The sequence below is a fragment of the Oncorhynchus clarkii genome, chromosome 6, assembly GCF_045791955.1.
Source record: "Oncorhynchus clarkii lewisi isolate Uvic-CL-2024 chromosome 6, UVic_Ocla_1.0, whole genome shotgun sequence".
NCBI lineage: Eukaryota > Metazoa > Chordata > Actinopteri > Salmoniformes > Salmonidae > Oncorhynchus > Oncorhynchus clarkii.
This window is the reverse complement of record NC_092152.1, coordinates 22,819,951-22,839,762: the sequence shown is the minus strand read 5'-3', so window position 1 is coordinate 22,839,762 and position 19,812 is coordinate 22,819,951.

The window sequence follows — 19,812 nt, the reverse complement described above, 5'->3', positions numbered from 1 at the left end:
CGACACTTGGGAGCATAGATGGTTGACGCGGGTGCTATAGGATGGCACCATCTGGGGCACTTTCTTCATCAACAACACGCATGCAGATTAATATTAAGAGAAATTTGTTATAATAGGTTAATAAGAATGTACAAAAATGGTGTGCAGTTAAAATATGGGCGAGAGACTTGCCTGCTCCTCTTCCTTCTTCGACCTGGGAGTGGGCTGATCATTGGCTGAAGGGAATGAGCTGCTTGAGGAGCTTGAGGAGACTGGGGTCTCCTCAGACAGGCTAGGGCTTGGGTCACGAAGGCTTACATTAAGCCTCTTCAGGATGACGCCAGAGAGCGGGGACAAGCTGGGAGCTTCATTACAACCTGACAAAATTTCCTGCAGGAGACATGAGAAAGGATAAATAATAAACTAGCTAGCAATATCACATTTAATCCAATGAAAGGCTGATTTCAAATATGTATCTAAATCTTAGACATGTCATAAGCTAGTCTGATTAATCAGCCTGTAATACACAATTCATTGGTATATGCAACCTGAGACATTTGTGTGCAAAATTGTGTAAAATGTTCCTTACAAGCCAGAATGCTGAATAAAATTACATTTAAATGTATTCTACCGGTTGTCTGTGCAGTTTGTCCTTCAGCTGCTCGAAATTTCAGACAATATAGACAGGAAAGTATTGTTTTGTCACACCCTGACCATAGTTTTTGTATGTTTCTATGTTTTGTTTGGTCAGGGTGTGATCTGAGTGGGCATTCTATGTTATATGTCTAGTTGGTCTATTTCTATGTTTGGCCTGATATGGTTCTCAATCAGAGGCAGGTGTTAGTCATTGTCTCTGACTGGGAACCATATTTAGGTAGCCTGTTTTGTGTTGGGTTTTGTGGGTGGTTGTTTCCTGTCTTTGTGTTTGTTGCACCAGATAGGGCTGTTTCGGTGTTGCCACGTTTATTGTTTTGTATTATGTTCATGTTTAGTTTTCTTATTAAAAAACATGGAACTTCAACCACGTTGCATTTTGGTCCGCCTCTCCTTCCCAGGAGGAATCTCGTAACAGAACCACCCACCACAACAGGACCAAGCGGCGTGGTGACAGGCACAGGCAGCGGCAGCAGGAGCAGCGCAGAGAGGAATGGACATGGGAGGACGAATTGGACGATAAAGGACCCTGGGAACAGCCAGGAGAATATCGCCGCCCCAAAGAAGAGCTGGAGGCGGCGAAGGCGGAGAGGCGCTGGTATGAGGAGGCAGCACGGCGGCGTGGATGGAAGCCCGAGAGTCAGCCACCAAATTTTTTTGGGGGGGGCACACAGGAAGTGTGGCGAAGCCAGGTAGGAGACCTGCGCCAACTTCCTGTGCTTACCGGAGGGCGAGAGAGACCGGGCAGGCACCGTGTTATGCTGTGGAGCGCACTGTGGCCCCAGTGCGGGTGCATAGCCCGGTGCGGTACATACCAGCTCCGCGTATCGGCCGGGCTAGAGTGGGCATCGAGCCAGGTGCCACGAAGCCGGCTCTACGCATCTGGTCTCCTTGGGCCGGCATACATGGCACCAGCCTTACGCATGGTGTCCCCGGTTCGCCAGCACAGCCCAGTGCGGCTAATTCCACCTCGCCGCACTGGCAGGGCGACCGGGAGCATTCAACCAGGTAAGGTTGGGCAGGCTCGGTGCTCAAGAGCTCCAGTGCGCCTGCACGGTCCGGTCTATCCGGTAGCCTGAGCCACCCGTCTACCCAGCGCCATCAGAGCAGCCAGTCTGCAAGGAGCTGCCAGTCTGCAGGGAGGAATCTCGTGACATGTTTACCCGACTTCATAGAGAGCCATAGTTTTATTCAGGGGAAAATTTAGTTTTGTATTGTATATTCGGTTCTCTCGTCAATGAATATTGAACCAAACATGCCATGACAATAAAAAGTGTATATCCTGAATCTGGGGAAGAGAACAATCCACGCCCAAGTGGATTGTTCTTCATTCTACCCTGATTCAGAATATACAATGTTCATTGTCATGGCATGCTTGGTCATTGTCTTATGTCAGATAGCGTGTCGATTCCCCCTGCACCGATCTGTCTCGTATCTAGCGAAGGTTCATGGAATAACTCGAAAGTAGTTCTACTACAATGTGCAGTCGAACATTCAAAAAATATTACCTAGGTGACATCTGCTGAAACCCATTTCTGCCTCAAACCTATCTGAATTAATCTAAACTAAAACAAATGTCAATGTTGATGCTTTTTTGGTGAGGAAGACTTAGTCGCCTCATGTGACATTTAGCAAAGGATTATTTCACGTCAATGAGCAGTATTTCTGAAGTTTGACAAAGACACGAAAGCTAGATTGAATTTGTCCAACATTAGAGATAATGTTAGCTGAGCTGAGAGTTTTCAGTGGTGGAACATTTCTGTGGTAATTAATGGGAATTAACAGGACTATGTGGAAATTAATATTAATACCATTTAATGTTTTAGATGTTATGTTTGTGTTATGTTATAGATGTAGATGTTTTTTTGTATTGGGTATATTTATCATATATTGAGACAGAAACATAAACCTTTTACCTTATCATAAGTAGAAATAATTGAAAATGATGCAATCCTTCCAATAGAAGTTAAAAAAAAAACAATTCAGGTACGAATTGAACATTAATTAAATGAGTTCACTCGTCACATGGGATGATTTCAATGAACAACAAAAGAAAGGGAATATTGATCCCCAACGATCTATCGCATCTTCGAAAAACGTTTTCAACTAAAATGATAGTCTAGAAACTAAAGCTTTGGTTGTCTTCCATGTCTTCTCCCTGGACCTCTTTAATGTCCACCTCTTGAACATCAGACTCTGAGGCCTCATCTTCACTGTCACTTTCCAACCTGAGGATGGCTCGTTGTCAGGCTCAAAAAGCCTCAAATTTGCCAAGATGGCCACAAATTCTTCAACCCTTGTATTGGTCAGCCTGTTGCGTGCTTTGGTGTGTGTTTTCCCAAACAAGGACAAGTTGCACTCTGAGGCGGCTGATGTTGGTGGGATTTGTCGGATGATGGAGGCAACAGGGCAAAGAGCCTCAGATCCACAAATTCCCTTCCACCTGGTGGCTGATGAGATATGTTGGCACGACTGCCATATTGCATCTCCATCCCAAAGCCCTTGCTTGGAAGTGTACTTCGCCAGACTGCCAAGAACCTTGCCCTCATCCAGGCCAAGGTGGCGAGACACGGTAGTAGGCCTTGTTGATCTCTGCACCAGACAGGATGCTCTTGCCAGCATACTTGGGGTCGAATTTGTACGCTGCAGCATGGATGGGCTTCAAGCAGAAGTCTTCACGCTTTTTGATGTATTTCAAAACTGCAGTTTCCTCTGCTTGGAGCAACAGTGAGGTGGGCAGGGCAGTACGGATTTCTCCAAAATACATCATCCAGGAGGATCCTCTTGACAGGGCTGTCCATATCGGCAGACTGTGATATTGCCATTTCTAGGAGACACTACTTCCCCTCCAGGAGACTGCAAAACATTTTTTAAAATGTTTTATTTCACCTTTATTTAAACAGGTAGGCTAGTTGAGAACAAGTTCTCATTTGCAACTGTGACCTGGCCAAGATAAAGCATAGCAATTCGACACATACAACAACATAGTTACACATGGAATAAAGTCATAATACAGTAGAACAAAAGAAAACAAAAAGTCTATATACAGTGAGTGCAAATGAGGTAAGATATGGGAGTTAATGGGAGGCAATAAATAGGCCATGGTGGCGAAGTAATTACAATATAGCAATTAAACACTGGAATGGTAGATGTGCAGAAGATGAATGTGCAAGTAGAGATACTGGGGTGCAAAGGAGCAAGATAAATAAATACAGTATGGGGATGAGGTAGATAGATGGGCTATATACAGGTGCAGTGATCTGTGAGCTGCTCTGACAGCTAGTGATTAAAGCAAGGGAGGAAGACATGAGTCTCCAGCTTGATTTTTGCAGTTCATTCCAGTCATTGGCAGCAGAGAACTGTAAGGAAAGACGACCAAACAAGGAATTGGCTTTGGGGGTGACCAGTGAGATATACCTGCTGATACCTGCTGATATACCTGCTGAAGCACGTGCTATGAGTGGGTGCTGCTATGGTGACCAGTGAGTTGAGACAAGGCGGGGCTTTACCTAGCAGAGACTTGTAGATAACCTGTAGCCAGTGGGTTTGGCGACGAGTATGAAGCGAGGGCCAACCAACGAGAGCGTACAGGTCACAGTGGTGGGTAGTGTATGGGGCTTTGGTGACAAAAAGGATGGCACTGTGATAGACTGCATCCCATTTGTTGAGTAGAGTGTTGGAGGCTATTTTATAGACGACATCGCCGAAGTCAAGGATCGGTAGGATGGTCTGTTTTACGAGGGTATCTTTGGCAGCATGAGTGATGGATGCTTTGTTTAATTTTGGATTGGAGATGCTTAATGTGAGTCTGGAAGGAGAGTTTACAGTCTAACCAGACACATATGTATTTGTAGTTGTCCACGTATTCTAAGTCAGAGCCGTCCAGAGTAGTGATGTTGGACGGGCGGGCATGTGCGGGCAGTGATTGATTGAATAGCATGCATTTAGTTTTACTTGTATTTAAGAGCAGTTGGAGGCCACGGAAGGAGAGTTGTATGGCATTGAAGCTCGTCTGGAGGTTAGTTAACACAGTGTCCAAAGAAGGGCCAGAAGTATACAGAATGGTGTCGTCTGCATAGAGGTGGATCAGAGAATCACCAGCAGCAAGAGCGACATCATTGATGTATACAGAGAAGAGAGTCGGCCCAAGAATTGAACCCTGTGGCACCCCCATAGAGACTGCCAGAGGCCCGGACAACAGGCCCTCTGTTTTGACACACTGAACTCTATCAGAGAAGTAGTTGGTAAACCAGGCAAGGCAATCATTTGAGAAACCAAGGTTGTCGAGTCTGCCAGTAATGTCTCTTATCGATGGCGGTTATGATATCGTTTTGGACCTTGAGCGTGGCTGAGGTGCACCCATGACCAGCTCTGAAACCAGATTGCATAGCGGAGAAGGTACGGTGGGATTCGAAATGGTCGATAATCTGTTTGTTAACTTGGCTTTCGAAGACCTTAGAAAGACAGGGTAGGATGGATATAGGTCTGTACCAGTTTGGGTCTAGAGTGTCACCCCCTTTGAAGAGGGGGATGACCGCGGCAGCTTTCTAATCATTTTCCAACATGACGACAACACCACCCTTATTACTCTTATTCTTCTCACTTTGCTTGGTGAGGTAGATTCCTGCTATAACTTGATGACCCTTCACATACCTAACCATTTACTTGGCTCTCTTGTAGAGTGTATCCATTGTCATGATATCCTTGGGGAGCATATTCAATGCATGAGCAGCACAGCCAATGGGTGTGATGTGAGGGTAGGACTCCTCCACTTTAAACCTAGCAGCCTTCATGTTCGCAGCATTGTCTGTCACCAGTGCAAATACCGTCTGTGGTCCAAGGTCATTGATGACTGCCTTCAGCTCATCTGCAATGTCGAGACTGGTGTGTCGGTTGTCCTTGTGTCTGTGCTCTTGTAAAATATCGGTTGAGGGGTGGAGATGATGCGCTTAATTATTCCTTGCCCACAAACATTCGACCACCCATCAGAGATGATTGCAATACAGTCTGCTTTCTCTATGATTTGCTTGACCATAACTTGTACTCGGTTGAACTCTGTATCTAGCAAATGAGTAGATAAAGCATGTCTGGTTGGAGGGGTGTATGCTGGGCAAAGAACATTCAGAAATCTCTTCCAATACACATTGCCTGTGAGCATCAGAGGTGAACCAGTTGCATACACAGCTCGAGCAAGACATTCATCAGCATTTGTCTGACTATGTTCCTCCATTGAGTAAAAAAAACTTCTGATTTCAGGAGAACCATGAGCTGTTGATATCGATAAGGTGTCTGATTCATCATTTTCACCTTGAATAGAAGTAGATAGCAAATTTCAATTTACAAAAACAAAAATGACGTTTTCGTCTTTTGAGCTTCTAGTCATGAAATCTATGCAGCCTACTCAATCACTTTTTATAGCTACTGTTTACAGGCCTCCTGGGCCATATACAGTGTTCCTCATTGAGTTCCCTGAATTCCTATCGGACCTTGTAGTCATAGCAGATAATATTCACATTTTTGGTGACTTTAATATTCACATGGACAAGTCCACAGACCCACTCCAGAAGGCTTTCGGAGCCATCATCAACTCAGTGGGTTTTGTCCAAATGTCTCTGGACCTACTCACTGTCACAGTCATACTTTGGACATAGTTTTGTCCCATGGAATAAATGTTGTGGATCTTAATGTTTTTCCTCATAATCCTGGACTATCGGACCATTTGCAATTGCAACAAATAATCTGCTCAAACCCCAACCAAGGAGCATCAACATTTCGATGCCCTTCCAGACTCCCTCTGCCTACCCAAGGATGTCAGAGGACAAAAATCAGTTAACCACCTAACTGAGGAACTCAATTTAACCTTGCGCAATACCCTAGATGCAGTTGCACCCCTGAACACTAAAAACATTTCTCATAAGAAATTAGCTCCCTGGTATAGAGAAAATACCCGAGCTCTGAAGCAAGCTTCCAGAAAATTGGAACGGAAATGGCGCCACACCAAACTGGAAGTCTTCCGACTAGCTTGGAAAGACAGTACTGTGCAGTATCGAAGAGCCCTTACTGCTGCTCGATCATCCTATTTTTCCAACTTAATTGAGGAAAATAAGAACAATCCGAAATTTATTTTTTATACTGTCGCAAAGCTAACTAAAAAGCAGCATTCCCCAAGTGAGGATGGCTTTCACTTCAACAGTAATAAATTCATTAACTTCTTTGAGGAAAATATCATGATTATTAGAAAGCAAATTACGGACTCCTCTTTAAATCTGCGTATTCCTTCAATGCTCAGTTGTCCTGAGTCTGCACAACTCTGCCAAGACCTAGGATCAAGAGAGACACTCAAGTGTTTTAGTACTATATCTCTTGACACAATGATGAAAATAATCATGGCCTCTAAACCTTCAAGCTGCATACTGGACCCTATTCCAACTAAACTACTGAAAGAGCTGTGCTTGGCCCTCCTATGTTGAACATAATAAACAGCTCTCTATCCACCGGATGTGTACCAAACTCACTAAAAGTGGTAGTAATAAAGCCTCTCTTGAAAAAGCCAAACCTTGACCCAGAAAATATAAAAAACTATCGGCCTATATCGAATCTTCCATTCCTCTCAAACAATGTATACGAAATGCTTCAGTCTGGTTTTAGACCCCATCATAGCACTGAGACTGCTCTTGTGAAGGTGATAAATGACCTTTTAATGGCATCAGACCAAGGCTCTGCATCTGTCCTCGTGCTCCTAGACCTTAGTGCTGCTTTTGATACCATCGATCACAACATTCTTTTGGAGAGATTGGAAACCCAAATTGGTCTACACGGACAAGTTCTGGCCTGGTTTAGATCTTATCTGTCGGAAAGATATCAGTTTGTCTCTGTGAATGGTTTGTCCTCTGACAAATCAACTGTAAATTTCGGTGTTCCTCAAGGTTCCGTTTAGGACCACTATTGTTTTCACTATATATTTTACCTCTTGGGGATGTCATTCGAAAACATAATGTTAACTTTCACTGCTATTGGGGCCTCCCGGGTGGCGTAGTGGTTAAGGGCGCTGTACTGCAGCGCCAGCTGTGCCACCAGAGACTCTGGGTTTGTGCCCAGGCTCTGTCGTAACCGGCCGCGACCGGTTACGGACATGGCGAAGCCCCAAAATTGCCCTCGCTAGAAGACGCACAATTGGCCTAGCGTCGTCCGGGCTAGGGAGGGTTTGACCGGTAGGGAAATCCTTGTCTCATCGCGCACCAGCGACTCCTGTGGCGGGCCGGGCTAACCAAGGTAGCCAGGTGCACGGTGTTTCCTCCGACACATGATGCGGCTGGCTTCCGGGTTGGATGCACGCTGTGTTAAGAAGCAGTGCGGCTTGGTTGGGTTGTGTATCAGAGGACACATGACTTTCAACCTTCGTCTCTCCCGAGCCCGTACAGGAGTTGTAGCGATGAGACAAGATAGTAGCTACTGACAATTGGATACCACAAAATTGGGGAGAAAAAAAACACACACAAAAAAAACAACTTTCACTGCTATGCGGATGACACACAGCTGTACATTTCAATGAAACATGGCGACGCCCCAAAATTGCCCTCGCTAGAAGCCTGTGTTTCAGACATAAGGAAGTGGATGGCTGCAAACTTTCTACTTTAAAACTCGGACAAAACAAAGATGCTTGTTCTAGGTCCCAAGAAACAAAGAGATCTTCTGTTGAATCTGACAATTAATCTTAATGGTTGTACAGTCGTCTCAAATAAAACTGTGAAGGACCTCAGCGTTACTCTGGACCCTGATCTCTCTTTTGACGAACATATCCAGACTGTTTCAAGGACAGCTTTTTCCATCTACGTAACATTGCAAAATTTAGAAATTTTCTGTCCAAAAATGATGCAGAAAAATTCATTCATGCCTTTTGTTACTTCTAGGTTAGACTACTGCAATGCTCTACTTTCCGGCTACCCGGATAAAGCACTAAATAAACTTCAGTTAGTGCTAAATACAGCTGCTAGAATCCTGACTAGAACCAAAAAATGTGATCATATTACTCCAGTGCTAGCCGCCCTACACTGGCTTCCTGTCAAGGCAAGGGCTGATTTCAAGGTTTTACTGCTAACCTACAAAGCATTACATGGGCTTGCTCCTACCTATCTCTCTGATTTGGTCCTGCCGTACATACCTACACGTACGCTACGGTCACAAGACGCAGGCCTCTTAATTGTCCCTAGAATTTCTAAGCAAACAGCTGGAGGCAGGGCTTTCTCCTATAGAGCTCCATTTTTATGGAATGGTCTGCCTACCCATGTGAGAGACGCAAACTCGGTCTCTTCTCTTCAGTGGGTCATATGATTGAGTGTAGTCTGGCCTAGGAGTGTGAAGGTGAACGGAAAGGCTCTGGAGCAATGAACCGCCCTTGCTGTCTCTGCCTGGCCGGTTCCCCTCTTTCCACTGGGATTCTCTGCCTCTAACCCTATTACAGGGGCTGAGTCACTGGCTTATTGGTGCTCTTTCATGCCGTTCCTAGAAGGGGTGCGTCACTTGAGTGGGTTGAGTCACTGATGTGATCTTCCTGTCTGGGTTGGCGTCCCCCCTTGGGTTGTGCCGTGGCGGAGATCTTTGTGGGCTATACTCGGCCTTGTCTCAGGATGGTAAGTTGGTGGTTGAAGATATCCCTCTAGTGGTGTGGGGGCTGAGCTTTGGCAAAGTGGGTGGGGTTATATCCTTCCTGTTTGGCCCTGTCCGGGGGTATCATCGGATGGGGCCACAGTGTCTCCTGACCCCTCCTGTCTCAGCCTCCAGTATTTATGCTACAGTAGTTTGTGTCGGGGGGCTAGGGTCAGTTTGTTATATCTGGAGTACTTCTCCTGTCTTATCCGGTGTCCTGTGTTAATTTAAGTATGCTCTCTCTAATTCTCTCTTTCTTTCTCTCTCTAGGAGGACCTGAGCTCTAGGACCATGCCTCAGGACTACCTGGCTTGATGACTCCTTGCTGTCCCCAGTCCACCTGGCCGTGCTGCTGCTCCAGTTTCAACTGTTCTGCCTGCGGCCATGGAATCCTGACCTGTTTACCGACGTGCTACCTGTCCAAGACCTATTATTTGACCATGCTGGTCATTCATGAACATTTGAACATCTTGGCCATGTTCTGTTATAATCTCCACCTGGCACAGCCAGAAGAGGACTGGCCACCCCTCATAGCCTGGTTCCTCTCTAGGTTTCTTCCTAGGTTTTGGCCTTTCTAGGGAGTTTTTCCTAGCCAACGTGCTTCAACACCTGCATTGCTTGCTGTTTGGGGTTTTAGGCTGGGTTTCTGTACAGCACTTTGAGATATCAGCTGATGTACGAAGGGCTATATAAATAAATTTGATTTGAAGTAGAGGGACTTTTGTCAGAGGTTGCTTGTTGTGAGTGCTGAGGGAACGTTATGCACTTGGCCAGATGATTCTGCATCTTTGTTACATTCTTCACATATGATTTGGCACAGTATTTGCAAATGCACACAGCTTTTCCTTTTACATTAGCTGCAGTGAAATGTCTCCACACATCAGATAGTTCCCGTGGCATTTTCCTGTAAAGATTAGAAAAAAAATGAGTAAAACAAACAAATACAATTCCATGTACAGATAAATAGTTAAGCAGTTTGATCAAACAACTCCTTTGTAAGATAAATGTTTTAAAATGAAACATGTATGGAAACAGGTAAATTAACACTCCTCATTTAGCAGGCTCAAGCAAGCTAAAACCCACATGGTAGCAAAAACTAACTGGCAGAAATTGTTAACAAGTTAGAAATTATTTAAACATATTTTGCTGTAGGATACTATTTACTAGTTAACTAAAACATTATGTAAAATAAAATAAATTCTCCCCATCCAGTATTGTAATCAAAATGTACCAGAAAGCATGTAGTCCTAGGCTCAGATAGTGTAGTAGTGTGGGCTCAATAGCATCTCATTAGTGTGGAAGATTTTGAGAATCAGCTGTACATGTGATGGAAGAATGCAGAGGGTTGCAATTCCATTGAATTGGGGAAAAATTCTAGGGCTTAACTTCCCAGGGAAAATCTCCGGAAATTTACCAGAAAAATTCAGTTTACCAACCCTTTGCAACCCTAAACCAGCTACCTACTTAGAGCTGCACACACAATGTTGAATCTTCCATCAAAAGCTAGCTAGCAAGCTACAGTAGTTACTAGTGCTAATTCTTACATTATGAGTTTTCATGAAGCAGCTGTTCTTCTGCCACAACTAGTCATTGCAGTAGTATCCCGAGTCAGCTGCTGACTGTGCTCAGCTGACCCAACGATACGATCGCAGAGAAACATGCTGACCTACGGACTGATTTCTGATAACAGTAATTTCTTCTTAATTGTGGGGCTGCATATCTTCAACGTCAGGGTAATTAAAACAGGCTAAGAAAGTTTTTCATGCCAGTAAGCTTGCTAAATACCAAAGTTAGCGACACATCTGATCAAGCCACGGCACTGGTAACCAACATCCTTGCACAGAATTTGTGCAAGCCATAGTCACTGCTTTGTTTGTTGTTTATTTTCTCACAATTGCAAACTGTTAAATCACTGTCATAAACTTGGTAATAATTTAGCTCGCTAGTTATTCTGCCCATTTAATGGAGAGCGAATGGCAGATGCACAATATTCAGGGTTGGGTAGGTTACTTTCTAAATGTAATCCGTTAGTTACTAGTTACCTGTCCATAATTGTAATCAGTAACGTAACCCTTGGATTTTCCAAACTCAGTAACGTAAACTGATTACAGCCAATTACTCTTAGATTACTTTCTCCTTAAGAGGCATTAGAAGTAGACGTCGACCGATTATGATTTTAACGCCGATACCGATTATTGGAGGACCAAAAAAAGCCGATACCGATTAAATCGGTATAATGACAATTACAACAATACTGAATGAACACTTATTTTAACTTAATATAATACATCAATAAAATCAATTTAGCCTCAAATAAATAATGAAACATGTTCAATTTGGTTTAAATAATGCAAAAACAAAGTGTTGGAGAAGAAAATAAAAGTGCAATATGTGCCATGTAAGAAAGCTAACGTTTAAGTTCCTTGCTCAGAACATGAGAATAAATGAAAGCTGGTGGTTCCTTTTAACATGAGTCTTCAATATTCCCAGGTAAGAAGTTTTAGGTTGTAGTTATTAAAGGAATTATAGGACTATTTCTCTCTATACCATTTGTATTTCATTAACCTTTGACTATTGGATGTTCTTATAGGTACTTTAGTATTGCCAGTGTAACAGTATAGCTTCCGTCCCTCTCCTCGCTCCTAACTGGGCTCGAACCAGGAACACAATGACAACAGCCATCCTCAAAGCAGCGTTACCCATGAAGAGCAAGGGGAATAACTACTCCAAGTCTCAGAGCGAGTGACATTTGAAATGCTATTAGCGCGCACCGCGCTAACTAGCTAGCCATTTCACATCGGTTACACCAGCCTAATCTCAGGAGTTGATTGGCTTGAAGTCATAAAGAGCAGAGCTGCTGGCAAAATGCACAAAAGTACCGTTTGAATGAATGCTTACGAGCCAGCTGCTGCCTACCACCGCTCAGTCAGACTGCTATATCAAATCAGACTTAGTTATAACATAATAACACACAGAAATACGAGCCCTAGGTCATTAATATGGTCGAATCCAGAAACTATCATCTCGTAAACAAGACGTTTATTCTTTCAGTGAAATACGGAACCGTTCCGTATTTTATCTAACGGGTGGCATGCATAAGTCTAAATATGCCTGTTACATTGCACAACCTTCAATGTTATGTCATAATTACGTAAAATTCTGGCAAATTAGACGGCCCAAACTGTTGCATATACACTGACTCTGCGTGCAATGAACGCAAGAGAAGTGACACAATTTCACCTGGGTAATATTGCCTGCTAACCTGGATTTCTTTTAGCTAAATATGCAGGTTTAAAAATACAGTGGGGCAAAAAAGTATTTAGTCAGCCACCAATTGTGCAAGTTCTCCCACTTAAAAAGATGAGAGGCCTGTAATTTTCATCATAGGTACACTTCAACTATGATAGACAAAATTAGAAAAAGAAATCCAGAAAATCACATTGTAGGATTTTTAATGAATTTATTTGCAAATTATGGTGGAAAATAAGTATTTGGTCACCAACAAAAGTTTATCTCAATACTGTTATATACCCTTTGTTGGCAATGACAGAGGTCAAACGTTTTCTGTAAGTCTTCACAAGGTTCTCACACACTGTTGCTGGTATTTTGGCTCATTCTTCCATGCAGATCTCCTCTAGAGCAGTGATGTTTTGGGGCTGTTGCTGGGCAACACAGACTTTCAACTCCCTCCAAAGACTTTCTATGGGGTTGAGATCTGGAGACTGGCTAGGCCACTCCAGGACCTTGAAATGCTTCTTACGAAGCCACTCCTTCGTTGCCCGGGCGGTGTGTTTGGGATCATTGTCATGCTGAAATGGCCCCATTCATTCTTTCCTTTACACGGATAAGTCGTCCTGGTCCCTTTGCAGAAAAACAGCCCCACATGATGTTTCCACCCCCATGCTTCACAGTAGCCAACTCAGCAGAGATGGCCGCCTCGCTTCGCGTTCCTAGGAAACTATGCAGTTTTTTGTTTTTTTACGTGTTATTTCTTACAATAGTACCCCAGGTCATCTTAGGTTTCATTACATACAGTCGAGAAGAACTACTGAATATAAGATCAGCGTCAACTCACCATCAGTACGACCAAGAATATGTTTTTCGCGACGCGGACCCTTGTTCTGCCTTACAAACAGGACAACGGAGTGGATCCTATGCAGCGACCCAAAAAAACGACTCCGAAAGAGAGGGAAACGAGGCGGTCTTCTGGTCAGACTCCGGAGACGGGCACACCGCGCACCACTCCCTAGCATTCTTCTTGCCAATCCAGTCTCTTGACAACAAGGTTGATGAAATCCGAGTAAGGGTAGCATTCCAGAGGGACTTTAGAGACTGTAACGTCCTCTGCTTCACTGAAACATGGCTCACTGGAGAGACTCTATCCGAAGCGGTGCAGCCATGCATCGCGCTGACAGAAACAAACATCTTTCCGGGGGCGTATGCCTCATGGCCAACGTGACATGGTGTGATGAAAGAAACATACAGGAACTAAATCCTTCTGTTCACCTGATATTCCTCACAATCAAATGTAGACCGCATTATCTACCAAGTTCTTTCGATTATAATCACAGCCGTATATATCCCCCCCCAAGCAGACACATCGATGGCTCTGAACGAACTTTATTTAACTCTCTGCAAACTGGAAACGATTTATCCGGAGGCTGCATTCATTGTAGCTGGGGATTTTAACAAGGCTAATCTGAAAACAAGACTCCCCAAATGTTATCAGCATATCGATTGCGCAACCAGGGGTGGAAAGACCTTGGATCATTGTTACTCTAACTTCCGTGACGCATATAAGGCCCTGCCCCGCCCCCCTTTCGGAAAAGCTGACCACGACTCCATTTTGTTGATCCCTGCCTACAGACAGAAACTAAAACAAGAGGCTCCCACGCTGAGGTCTGTCCAACGCTGGTCCGACCAAGCTGACTCCACACTCCAAGACTGCTTCCATCACGTGGACTGGGAGATGTTTCGTATTGCGTCAGATAACAACATTGACGAATACGCTGATTCGGTGTGCGAGTTCATTAGAACGTGCGTTGAAGATGTCGTTCCCATAGCAACGATTAAAACATTCCCTAACCAGAAACAAACTGAAAGCGCGAACCACTGCTTTTAATCAGGGCAAGGTGTCTGGTAACATGACCGAATACAAACAGTGCAGCTATTCCCTCCGCAAGGCTATCAAACAAGCTATGCGCCAGTACAGAGACAAAGTAGAATCTCAATTCAACGGCTCAGACACAAGAGGCATGTGGCAGGGTCTACAGTCAATCACGGACTACAGGAAGAAATCCAGCCCAGTCACGGACCAGGATGTCTTGCTCCCAGGCAGACTAAATAACTTTTTTGCCCGCTTTGAGGACAATACAGTGCCACTGACACGGCCTGCAACGAAAACATGCGGTCTCTCCTTCACTGCAGCCGAGGTGAGTAAGACATTTAAACGTGTTAACCCTCGCAAGGCTGCAGGCCCAGACGGCATCCCCAGCCGCGCCCTCAGAGCATCTGTGTTTACGGACATATTCAATCAATCCCTATACCAGTCTGCTGTTCCCACATGCTTCAAGAGGGCCACCATTGTTCCTGTTCCCAAGAAAGCTAAGGTAACTGAGCTAAACGACTACCGCCCCGTAGCACTCACATCCGTCATCATGAAGTGCTTTGAGAGACTAGTCAAGGACCATATCACCTCCACCCTACCTGACACCCTAGACCCACTCCAATTTGCTTACCGCCCAAATAGGTCCACAGACGATGCAATCTCAACCACTACCCTAACCCATCTGGACAAGAGGAATACCTATGTGAGAATGCTGTTCATCGACTACAGCTCGGCATTCAACACCATAGTACCCTCCAAGCTCGTCTCGAGACCCTGGGTCTCGACCCCGCCCTGTGCAACTGGGTACTGGACTTCCTGACGGGCCGCCCCCAGGTGGTGAGGGTAGGCCAACATCTCCTCCCCGCTGATCCTCAACACTGGGGCCCCACAAGGGTGCGTTCTGAGCCCTCTCCTGTACTCCCTGTTCACCCACGACTGCGTGGCCACGCACGCCTCCAACTCAATCATCAAGTTTGCGGACGACACAACAGTGGTAGGCTTGATTACCAACAACAACGAGACGGCCTACAGGGAGGAGGTGAGGGCGGAGTGTGGTGTCAGGAAAATAACCTCACACTCAACGTCAACAAAACTAAGGAGATGATTGTGGACTTCAGGAAACAGCAGAGGGAACACCCCCCTATCCACATCGATGGAACAGTAGTGGAGAGGGTAGCAAGTTTTAAGTTCCTCGGCATACACATCACAGACAAACTGAATTGGTCCACTCACACAGACAGCATCGTGAAGAAGGCGCAGCAGCGCCTGGAGGCTGAAGAAATTCGGCTTGTCACCAAAAGCACTCACAAACTTCTACAGATGCACAATTCCTGGCGGGCTGTATCACCGCCTGGTATGGCAACTGCACCGCCCTCAACCGTAAGGCTCTCCAGAGGGTAGTGAGGTCTGCACAACGCATCACCGGGGGCAAACTACCTGCCCTCCAGGACACCTACACCACCCGATGTCACAGGAAGGCCATAAAGATCATCAAGGACATCAACCACCCGAGCCACTGCCTGTTCACCCCGCTATCATCCAGAAGGCGAGGTCAGTACAAAAAGCTGGGACGAGAGACTAAAAACAGCTTCTATCTCAAGGCCATCAGACTGTTAAACAGCCACCACTAACACTGAGTGGCTGCTGCCAACACACTGACACTGACTTCCAGCCACTTTAATAATGGGAATTGGTTCACATTTAAACAATGCTACCATATGACATTCTCTCATATGCATACGTCTTCTTATATCATTGACTGATCATGTAATACATGTATCAAATGCTTTGTTTACATACTAGCAAACTTCAGACGGGCCTGGACATGTACTGGCTTGTTATTACTGCATTGTCGGGAAGCACAAGCATTTCGCTACACTCGCATTAACATCTGCTAACCATGTGTATGTGACAAATAAAATTTGATTTGATTTGATTTGAGCATTCTTTGTCCTCCAAACACGACGAGTTGAGTTTTTACCAAAAAGTTATATTTTGGTTTCATGGCACTGGCTTAAGCAGGGGACACGTCTGGCACTGCAGGACTTGAGTCCCTGGCGGCGTAGTGTGTTACTGATGGTAGGCGTTGTTACTTTGGTCCCAGCTCTCTGCAGGTCATTCACTAGGTCCCCCCGTGTGGTTCTTGTGATCATTTTGAACCCACGGGGTGAGATCTTGCGTGGAGCCCCAGATCGAGGGAGATTATCAGTGGTCTTGTATGTCTTCCATTTCCTAATAATTGCTCCCACAGTTGATTTCTTCAAATCAAGCTGCTTACCTATTGCAGATTCAGTCTTCCCAGCCTGGTGCAGGTCTACAATTTTGTTTCTGGTGTCCTTTGACAGCTCTTTGGTCTTGGCCATAGTGGAGTTTGGAGTGTGATTGTTTGAGGTTGTGGACAGGTGTCTTTTATACCGATAACAAGTTCAAACAGGTGCCATTAATACAGGTAACAAGTGGAGGACAGAGGAGCCTCTTAAAGAAGAAGTTACAGGTCTGTGAGAGCCAGAAATCTTGCTTGTTTGTAGGTGACCAAATACTTATTTTCCACCATAATTTGCAAATAAATTCATAAAAAATTCTACAATGTGATTTTCTGGATTTTCTTTTCTAATTTTGTCTGTCATAGTTGAAGTGTGATGATGAATATTACAGGCCTCTCTCATCTTTTTAAATGGGAGAACTTGCACAATTGGTGGCTGACTAAATACCTTTTTGCCCCACTGTACGCCTCGTGTCCGAGCCATTATATTGCGACTCCACTTTGTCTCTATACTGACGTTTTGCCTGTTTGATTGCCTTACGGAGGGTATAACTACACTGTTTGTATTCGGTCATATTCCCAGTCACCTTGCCATGGTTAAATGTGGTGGTTTGCGCTTTCAGTTTTGCGCGGGTTCTGACATCTATCCACAATTTCTGGTAAGGGTAGGTTTTAATAGTCACAGTGGGTACAACATCTCTTATACATTTCCTGATAAACTCAGGCACTGTATCAGTGTATTCGTCAATGTTATTCTCGGAGGCTACCCGGAACATATCCCAGTCTGCATGATCAAAACAATCTTGAAGTGTGGATTCCGATTGGTCAGACCAGCGTTGAATAGCCCTTAGCACAGGTACTTCCTGATTGAATTTCTGCCTATAGAAAGGGAGGAGCAAAATGGAGTCGTGATCAGATTTTCTAAAGGGAGCGCGGGGAGAGCCTTGTAGGTATCCCAGAAGTTGGAGTAACAGTGGTCGAGGGTTTTAGCAGCTTGAGTTATACAGTCAATGTGTTAATATAACTTCGGTATCGTTTTCCTAAAATTTGCTCTGTTAAAATCCCCAGCTACAATAAATGCAGCCTCAGGATATGTGGTTTCCAGTTTGCATAAAGTCCAGTAAAGTTATTTGAGGGCCATGGTTGTATCGGCTTGAGCGGGAATATACACATCTGTCACTATAACCGAAGAGAATTCTCTTGGGAAGTAATACAGTCGGCATTTGATTGTGAAGTATTCTAGGTGGGGTGAACAAAAGGACTTGAGTTCCTGTATGTTACCACAATCACACCATAAGTAGTTAATCATGAAACATACACCCCCGCCCTTCTTCCCGGAGAGATATTAATTCCTGTCCGCGCGATGAACTGAGAACCCAACTGGGTGTATGGACAAAGACAGTATATCCCAAGAGAGCCATGTCACCGTGAAACAGAATATGTTACAATCCTTGATGTCTCTCTGGAAGGAAATCCTTGGCCTGAGCTCATCTACTTTATTATCTAGTCCCCTCCTGTACTCACTGTTCACCCACAACTGCATGGCCAGGCACGACTCCAACACCATCATTAAGTTTGCTGACGACACAACAGTAGTAGGCCTGATCACCGACAACAACGGTAGGGAGGAGGTCAGAGACCTGGCCGGGCGGTGCCAGAATAACAACCTATCCCTCAACGTAACCAAGACTAAGGAGATGATTGTGGACTACAGGAAAAGGAGCACCGAGCACGCCCCAATTCTCATCAACGGGGCTGTAGTGGAGCAGGTTGAGAGATTCAAATTCCTTGGTGTCCACATCAACAACAAACTAGATTGGTCCAAACACACCAAGATAGTCGTGAAGAGGGCACGACAAAGTCTATTCCCCCTCAGGAAACTAAAAAGATTTGTCATGGGTCCTGAGATCCTCAAAAGTTTCTGCAGCTGCAACATCGAGAGCATCCTGACCGGTTGCATCACTGCCTGGTAAGGCATTTGCTCGGCCTCCGATTGCAAGGCACTTCAGAGGATAGTGCGTACGGCCCAGTACGTCACTGGGGCAAAGCTGCCTGCCATCCAGGACCTCTACACCAGGCGGTGTCAGAGGAAGGCCCTAAGAATTGTCAAAGACCCCAGCCACCCCAGTCATAGACTGTTCTCTCTACTACTGCATGGCAAGCGGTACCGAAGTGCCAAGTCTAGGACAAAAAGGCTTCTCAACCGTTTTTACCCCCAAGCCATAAGACTCCTGAACAGGTAACCAAATGGTTACCTGGACTATTTGCATTATGTGCCCCCCCACCCTTTTATGCTGCTGCTACTCTGTTTATCTTATATGCATAGTCACTTTAACTATACATTCATGTACATACTACCTAAATTGTCCCGACCAACCAGTGCTCCCGCACATTGGCTAACCGGGCTATCTGCATTGTGTCCCGCCATCCGCCAACCCCTCTTTTTACGCTTCTGCTACTCTGTTCATCATATATGCATAGTCACTTTAACGATATCTATATGTACATACTACCTCAATAAGCCTCACTAACAGGTGTCTGTATACAGCCCTGCTACTCTTTTTTTTATGTCCTTTTACTGTTGTTTTATTTCTTTACTTACCTACACACACGCACACCTTTTTTCCCCCGCACCATTGGTTAGAGCCTGTAAGTAAGCATTTCACTGTAATGTCTACTACACCTGTTGTATTCGGCGCACCTGACAAATAAACTTTGATTTAATTGAACATCAGCAAGTAATATACACAGAAGCGGTGCGTGGTGTGTGTGCGCCTCCTGAGTCGGAAAAAGTAAGATAGTCGTATTTATTCCTGGTTGTAATGCTGGTGAATTACTGCCGCTCTGATATCCGAAAGTTCTTCCCGGCTGTATGTAATAACACGAAAACATTTATAGGCTAATAATGTAAGAAATAACACATAACAAACTAAATACTGCAAAGTTGCCTTGGGGCTAGAAGCACGGCTGCCCTATCTATCGTCGCCATTTTCCACAAAGCGCAGAGATCATCCGTACACCTACTCTGCCGCGGTTGGAACCAAAAATCTCAAATTTGGACTCAAAGGACAGATTTCCACCGGTCTAATTTCCATTGCTCCGTGTTTCTTGGCCCAAGCAAGTCTTGAAATGTTCCGGATTGACTGACCATGTCTTAAAGTAA